The 8,290-nt window shown below is 48.4% G+C and overlaps 1 protein-coding gene across 9 annotated transcripts in view; it reads right to left on the minus strand.

Moving 5' to 3' along the window:
• The window catches only part of PTPN5 (protein tyrosine phosphatase, non-receptor type 5), a 61,370-nt gene that overhangs the window by 46,748 nt on the left and 6,332 nt on the right, over positions 1–8,290 (minus strand). The window lies entirely within an intron of this gene.

Below are 8,290 nucleotides of genomic sequence, written 5' to 3' on the forward strand. Positions count from 1 at the left end.
CCCTGATGCCAAGCCCTGGCCTGGACTCCTAAGGTCGCCTGTGTCTTGCTCCAGATCATCCACGATGATCCCTTCTGACACCTGCTCTGCTCCTAACCCTTTACAAAACCACTTCTCATGGGGCTTGTAGAGCTCACAGAGGGGAAAGCTGGGGTTCAGAGCTAGGTCTGCTCCCACCTGCAGATAGGGAGGTCTCTAGCTCCTGCCGTATCCCACTATAAGGCCTAGTCCTATGTTAGGACCCCTCCCTCAGCCTCTGATTTAATGCTCAGGCCCAGCTAAGCTGTGGCAGCACAGGCTGGAAAGATCCTGGCACTTTAGGGTTTGGTGGAAAAGTCAGGCAAACTGATTCAGAAGCAGGGCCTGGAAGAGGCTGCGTGCGGAAGCATTAGCTGGATCTGAGGCTCTTTTGCCAGGAGAGAGAATAGAATGTGAGCCAGGAAGTCAACTGGAATGGGAAAAAAAAAAAAACCTTATGGGACGAGGAGTCAAGGTTGAAAGGATCTGACCTCCTGAATCCAGATGGAATAAATCTCAGCTGCATACCTATTACGTGTCATGAGCTTTTCAATCCTTATTGCATTTGACCCTTGTGACAATCCTGTGAAGACATCATTACTCCACTTTGTACAGGTGCTCAGAGGAGCTATGGACCAGCTTGAGAGCAGGTGAGTGGTCACTCTGGTCCTGCTCAAGTGCCTGGCGGAAAAGACAGGATGAAGCCTGGGCCTGGGCCAAGGACGGTTGGTTCTTCCACTGCCTTGGGTCAATGGACATCTGGAAACCTGGGGCCTTGAGTGGGCTGTCAACAGAGATCCTCAGCCAAAGGTATAACCTCTCAAAATACTCTGAGCGTTCTGAGGTCGCACACCTTAAAGCAATTCCGGTCCTCTGGAGAAGGAATGGATTCGGAGGCAGAGAGAACTAGCTGAAACACTGTGCTTTGCCACCTTCTCCCCTCGGAGGGGCCTCGGGCCAGTGTCTGAGCCTCAGTTCCTTCCCCTAGGACAGGGGAGCAACAAGAGCTGCCTGTCGCAGGGTTGTGGCAAAGACCGCAGACGACTGAAGTAGAGTACTGGGCAATCTGAGGCAGACAGCCCCCTCGTTATTACTGTTGACCTGGCTCAAAGCCTCATTTCCCGGCTCCCTCTAAGTCAACCCAGCACGCTAGCAGCTCCCGCTCTTTGTACCCGGCAGTGCCATAAACTACAAAGGTCTGTTTCCTATTTCCTCAGGCTCTGTCAGGTGTTCCTGGAGCTGATGAGAACAATGCAGGAAACAGTAGCTTGAGGACAAGCCAGCCTCTGGACTCCTCTCCCCTCTGGAGAGTCCTGGGCTGTTTACAGGTTCTCAGAATCAGACCCAGAGTCCTTGGGAAGGGAGGGTCAAAGGACCAGAAGCCCGACTTTGTAGAATGCCCTAAATACTCCTCCATCACGAAAATGCCCCGCCTCCTAGCCATGCTCACTCTTGCTTCTCAGCCTTTGTCTCCTCTGTTCCTTCTTCCTGGATGGGCCTCCCTGCTTCTCCCCTCTGAGCTGTGGCCACCTGCCTTTCCAAGGCCTGCTTCAGCTCGTGCCTCCTCCAGGAAGCCTGCCTAGGGAGTCTAGCACATGTTGGTCTCTCTTCTGGCTGAATTCTGCCCCTGCCACCCACTAGAATTTTGATTTGTGACTTGGAATCTGGCAATGGACCACACCCCACTCTGGGCTCTTCCCTAGCTCTCCTGTCCACAACCTTAGCTTCTGTGACTCCATTCACACAAAGACCAAGAAGGGGCAAGGGATGGGCTTCCTTCTGCCCAGTGTAGAGGAGAGAAGGAGGGCAGGGTAATGTGCATCCAGCTCTTTTCTGTACACTCAGATTTGGAAAGAAGATGGGAAGAAGTAACCAAGAGGGAGAAAAAGGAAAGAATGAGTAAAAAGGAATGAAAGAGGTGGGAAGGGCAGCTGTGTTCAGGATTCAGGGTCAGGATCACAAGAGTGCAGATCAGGCCCATGATCTGAGCTGCCCTGGATCATGCTTTAAGGCTCTCTATGGATTACCCCCCGATTATGTAACTCCCTGGCTTAAAAGACTCCTCTTTAAAACCCTCGGGACTCATCTCCTTCAGGCAGCCTTCCCGGATTGACTCTGATCTCTTTCCCATCCCCTTGGCTCCCTGAACTGCACTACTTGGCACTCATTGACGCCATTTTTCTTGATGACCGGTCCTCTGGGGAAGGGCTGGAGGTCTCTGCCTCACTGGCAGCAAGTTTCACTCTACATTTCTCATCTGTAGTGAGAGATTACACTCACTTTTTCGACCACCTTTCTTTTACCAGCTTCAGAGGGTGGTTTGGGATATTTTGCAGTTATTTTAAAACCAGTTTGTCTCTAAGATAATCCTGAGACAAGACCTGCTATAATATTACATCCATTGCTTTACTATCAGCCTCTATGCTGGGCCTGTGGGGATACAGAGATGACCAAGACCCAGTTCTTGCTCTCAACCAGCTTCCAGTCTGGTAAGTGGAATCAGAAAAGTGCCAAGTGTCAACTGAGGCTGTCTTATGGGAATGCCTCGGAGGGCACGGAGGGAGAGTCTGGGACGGTGCACAGAGAAGTGATGTCTGAGCATTTCAAGGACAAGAAGGAGTTCGCCAGACAGTGGGGAGGGCATTCCAGGCAGAGAACTCTGCAGGTGCAAAGGCTGGGGAGAAGGAGGGCACCTCAGTTGGCTGGAGACTGGGCAGGAAAGGGGACTCATGTCACATGACAGAGGGCTTTGTGCATCAGGTTAAGACATACTAAGTCACAGGCCATTTTTCCCAATGGGAATAAGGCAGGTATCACTATTCCAGGTGGCATTCAGAAGTCTGTGTGTATCAGGGAGGATGGGGGTGCATCGATGTGGATGGATCTCAAAAACGACGTTGTAACACAAAGGAATATATTCATGATACATGATTCCATTTACATGAAGACCAAGAACAGACAAAACTCATCTACAATCACAGAAACAGGAACAGTTACCTCTGAGGGCAGGTACTGACTGGAAAGGAGAGAGAACTTTCAGGGGCCAAGGAAATGTTCCACGTCTCATCCCTGATGGTTATCTGGGTTCATACGGTTGTCAAAATTCACTGAATGAATTAAGGTCTGTACATTTCCCTGTTCAAAAAATATATCTTGAAAATGTGTGTGAACATTTTTGGTTGTCACAATGACTGAAGGGTGTTACTGGCAAATATTTAGGGGATGGGGCCAGGGATGCTTTCACAACAAAGAACTGCCCCCCCCCAAACCTAAGGGAGTCCCTGTTGAGAAAACCTGTGCGGGCCACAGGAGCTACAACGGGTTTAAGGAGCAGAGAGAACTGGCTGATCTGAGTCAAGGTTGAAAGGATCTGACCTCCTGAATCCAGATGGAATAAATCTCAGCTGCATACCTATTACGTGTCATGAGCTTTTCAATCCTTATTGCATTTGACCCTTGTGACAATCCTGTGAAGACATCATTACTCCACTTTGTACAGGTGCTCAGAGGAGCTATGGACCAGCTTGAGAGCAGGTGAGTGGTCACTCTGGTCCTGCTCAAGTGCCTGGCGGAAAAGACAGGATGAAGCCTGGGCCTGGGCCAAGGACGGTTGGTTCTTCCACTGCCTTGGGCCAATGGACATCTGGAAACCTGGGGACTTGAGTGGGCTGTCAACAGAGATCCCCAGCCAAAGGTATAACCTCTCAAAATACTCTGAGCGTTCTGAGGTCGCACACCTTAAAGCAATTCCGGTCCTCTGGAGAAGGAATGGATTCGGAGGCAGAGAGAACTAGCTGAAACACTGTGCTTTGCCACCTTCTCCCCTCGGAGGGGCCTCGGGCCAGTGTCTGAGCCTCAGTTCCTTCCCCTAGGACAGGGGAGCAACAAGAGCTGCCTGTCGCAGGGTTGTGGCAAAGACCGCAGACGACTGAAGTAGAGTACTGGGCAATCTGAGGCAGACAGCCCCCTCGTTATTACTGTTGACCTGGCTCAAAGCCTCATTTCCCGGCTCCCTCTAAGTCAACCCAGCACGCTAGCAGCTCCCGCTCTTTGTACCCGGCAGTGCCATAAACTACAAAGGTCTGTTTCCTATTTCCTCAGGCTCTGTCAGGTGTTCCTGGAGCTGATGAGAACAATGCAGGAAACAGTAGCTTGAGGACAAGCCAGCCTCTGGACTCCTCTCCCCTCTGGAGAGTCCTGGGCTGTTTACAGGTTCTCAGAATCAGACCCAGAGTCCTTGGGAAGGGAGGGTCAAAGGACCAGAAGCCCGACTTTGTAGAATGCCCTAAATACTCCTCCATCACGAAAATGCCCCGCCTCCTAGCCATGCTCACTCTTGCTTCTCAGCCTTTGTCTCCTCTGTTCCTTCTTCCTGGATGGGCCTCCCTGCTTCTCCCCTCTGAGCTGTGGCCACCTGCCTTTCCAAGGCCTGCTTCAGCTCGTGCCTCCTCCAGGAAGCCTGCCTAGGGAGTCTAGCACATGTTGGTCTCTCTTCTGGCTGAATTCTGCCCCTGCCACCCACTAGAATTTTGATTTGTGACTTGGAATCTGGCAATGGACCACACCCCACTCTGGGCTCTTCCCTAGCTCTCCTGTCCACAACCTTAGCTTCTGTGACTCCATTCACACAAAGACCAAGAAGGGGCAAGGGATGGGCTTCCTTCTGCCCAGTGTAGAGGAGAGAAGAAGGGCAGGGTAATGTGCATCCAGCTCTTTTCTGTACACTCAGATTTGGAAAGAAGATGGGAAGAAGTAACCAAGAGGGAGAAAAAGGAAAGAATGAGTAAAAAGGAATGAAAGAGGTAGGAAGGGCAGCTGTGTTCAGGATTCAGGGTCAGGATCACAAGAGTGCAGATCAGGCCCATGATCTGAGCTGCCCTGGATCATGCTTTAAGGCTCTCTATGGATTACCCCCCGATTATGTAACTCCCTAGCTTAAAAGACTCCTCTTTAAAACCCTTGGGACTCATCTCCTTCAGGCAGCCTTCCCGGATTGACTCTGATCTCTTTCCCATCCCCTTGGCTCCCTGAACTGCACTACTTGGCACTCATTGACGCCATTTTTCTTGATGACCGGTCCTCTGGGGAAGGGCTGGAGGTCTCTGCCTCACTGGCAGCAAGTTTCACTCTACATTTCTCATCTGTAGTGAGAGATTACACTCACTTTTTCGACCACCTTTCTTTTACCAGCTTCAGAGGGTGGTTTGGGATATTTTGCAGTTATTTTAAAACCAGTTTGTCTCTAAGATAATCCTGAGACAAGACCTGCTATAATATTACATCCATTGCTTTACTATCAGCCTCTATGCTGGGCCTGTGGGGATACAGAGATGACCAAGACCCAGTTCTTGCTCTCAACCAGCTTCCAGTCTGGTAAGTGGAATCAGAAAAGTGCCAAGTGTCAACTGAGGCTGTCTTATGGGAATGCCTCGGAGGGCACGGAGGGAGAGTCTGGGACGGTGCACAGAGAAGTGATGTCTGAGCATTTCAAGGACAAGAAGGAGTTCGCCAGACAGTGGGGAGGGCATTCCAGGCAGAGAACTCTGCAGGTGCAAAGGCTGGGGAGAAGGAGGGCACCTCAGTTGGCTGGAGACTGGGCAGGAAAGGGGACTCATGTCACATGACAGAGGGCTTTGTGCATCAGGTTAAGACATACTAAGTCACAGGCCATTTTTCCCAATGGGAATAAGGCAGGTATCACTATTCCAGGTGGCATTCAGAAGTCTGTGTGTATCAGGGAGGATGGGGGTGCATCGATGTGGATGGATCTCAAAAACGACGTTGTAACACAAAGGAATATATTCATGATACATGATTCCATTTACATGAAGACCAAGAACAGACAAAACTCATCTACAATCACAGAAACAGGAACAGTTACCTCTGAGGGCAGGTACTGACTGGAAAGGAGAGAGAACTTTCAGGGGCCAAGGAAATGTTCCACGTCTCATCCCTGATGGTTATCTGGGTTCATACGGTTGTCAAAATTCACTGAATGAATTAAGGTCTGTACATTTCCCTGTTCAAAAAATATATCTTGAAAATGTGTGTGAACATTTTTGGTTGTCACAATGACTGAAGGGTGTTACTGGCAAATATTTAGGGGATGGGGCCAGGGATGCTTTCACAACAAAGAACTGCCCCCGCCCCCAAACCTAAGGGAGTCCCTGTTGAGAAAACCTGTGCGGGCCACAGGAGCTACAACGGGTTTAAGGAGCAGAGAGAACTGGCTGATCTGGGTGTTGAGATGGGTTTTGACAGTGATGGGAGCTCACGAGGTCCAGGCATCTCAGGGTGGTGAAGTGACGCAGAAGATGAGCTTCCTGGACCTTGTATTTGGCACCTCCAGGGGCCCTGGGAGATCCTTCTAAGGCATCCCAGAAGGGGTTGAAGATGTTTTCTAGATATTTCATACCCTGTGGCTCCTCAAAAAGTTAAACAGAGATTACCACATGACCCAGCAATTCCACGTCTGGGTATACACACAAAATAACTCAAAGTGGGAGCTGAGGCAGCTAACTGTACATCAATGTTTGTAGCTGCATTATTCACAGTAGTGAAAAGGTGGAAGTAACCCAAGCGTCCATCAATGGATAAGTGGATAAGCAAATGTGGTACATAATGTACATTCAACATTCAGCCTTAAAAAGGAAAGAAACTCGGATATATGCTATGACATGGATGAACCTTGAAAACATTTTGCTAAGCGAAAAAAGCCAGACACAGAAGGACAAATACTGCAGGATTCTACTTACAGGAGGTACCCAGAGACAGAAAGTAGAATGGAGGTAATCAGAGGCTGGGGGAGGGGAGAATGAGGAGCTACTGTTTACTGGGTACAGAGTTTCAGTTTTGCAAGATGAAGAGAGTCCTATAGGTAGATTGGTGGTGATGATTGCACAACAATGTGAATATTTTTAATGCACTGAACTGTATATACTTTAAAATGGTTAAAATAGTAAATTTTATGTATTCACCATCATTTTAAAAAGCACCTCCAAATTAGCCAGCAAAATTCTGGAGGGACTCCATCTGAAATCTGACAGCGCTGGACACTCTTCCATCTCATCTTTGGTGCTCTGTGACTTTGGCTTCCTGGTCCATGACCTCTCCCTCCATCCTCTCCTTGGCTCCAGCTCTAGTGTCCCCTATTCTCTTTCTACCTCAGGACCTGGGGCCATGTCACTGGCATTTATGAAATCATCCTGCACTGGTCCATAAATTGACACCTTCCTTCCTTTGCACCCTTCTTTAACTCCCCTTGTTCCTGTCACGCCCTTTTGAGGATGCTTAAACCAGATGCCTTGAGAATCTGAGACGGAAAAACTGTGTGCTTGAAGATGTTTACTAGTATGTCCACCAATCAAGAGATGGTTAAACGCAATATGGTAAAGTCACTGAGGCTAAGAAGACGATCATGTATGAACACAGTAGTTATGATAAAATGTTAAGTGGAAAATGCAGGGTACAAAACTAGATGTGGACTGATTTCAACTGTTAAAAAATATAGAGCTATAGAAGAAACAGAATGGGACACATAAAATCATAATTAATCTTAATTTGTTCTATTGTTACCGTTGTGTTACTTGTACAATGTAATTTATTTCGTAAAAGCAGGGCAATGCTCACCACTTAAGCCCCAAAATCCCTCCAGGGTGGATTTCAGAAAGTTGGGGAATGGGGGAGCATTTCAATTCTTAAGAATGACATTAAAGCCTGGTATGTCTGTCTCATGGTTTCGACTAACCACCTCACCACTGAAAGAAAGGGCAATTTAGGGTCTTTATTTTCCCATCCCAGTAACCAGGAGGTTTGGCCATAAATAGTTTATCTCGTACATTACCCCGAAGTTAGGAATTCTCACCAAGATGCTGGCTCCCTTACAAATTTGTAAACTATAAATCCCCTGCGTCTAGATTGAGGGGACCCCTTCCCAACCCAACATGCTATACCTTCGGTATGGAAACCTGGGTCAAGGTTGCTTCAAGGGGGACTTGGCAGGACAGTGGCTTTTATCCCACATGCCACAGTTTGGTGGGAAAAGCTTTCTTCAGTTTGAACGTCTGGGAATTTTAGAGGTTTGCTAGACACTGGCGGCCAAGCGCTCACCCCACATCTCACCAGATGCAGAAAAGATGGAGATGATGTTGAAGAACAGGAGAAAATCTTATTTTCCACAAAGCCATGGTTTAAGGTAAGGAAGAAATTTTTAGTAATGGCATTATTAAAAAACTAAAAGGGTTTTTAATTTCTCTTTTTCTTGGGCTGACCC

Source organism: Pteropus vampyrus, unplaced genomic scaffold (genome assembly GCF_000151845.1).
Source record: "Pteropus vampyrus isolate Shadow unplaced genomic scaffold, Pvam_2.0 Scaffold321, whole genome shotgun sequence".
Lineage (NCBI taxonomy): Eukaryota > Metazoa > Chordata > Mammalia > Chiroptera > Pteropodidae > Pteropus > Pteropus vampyrus.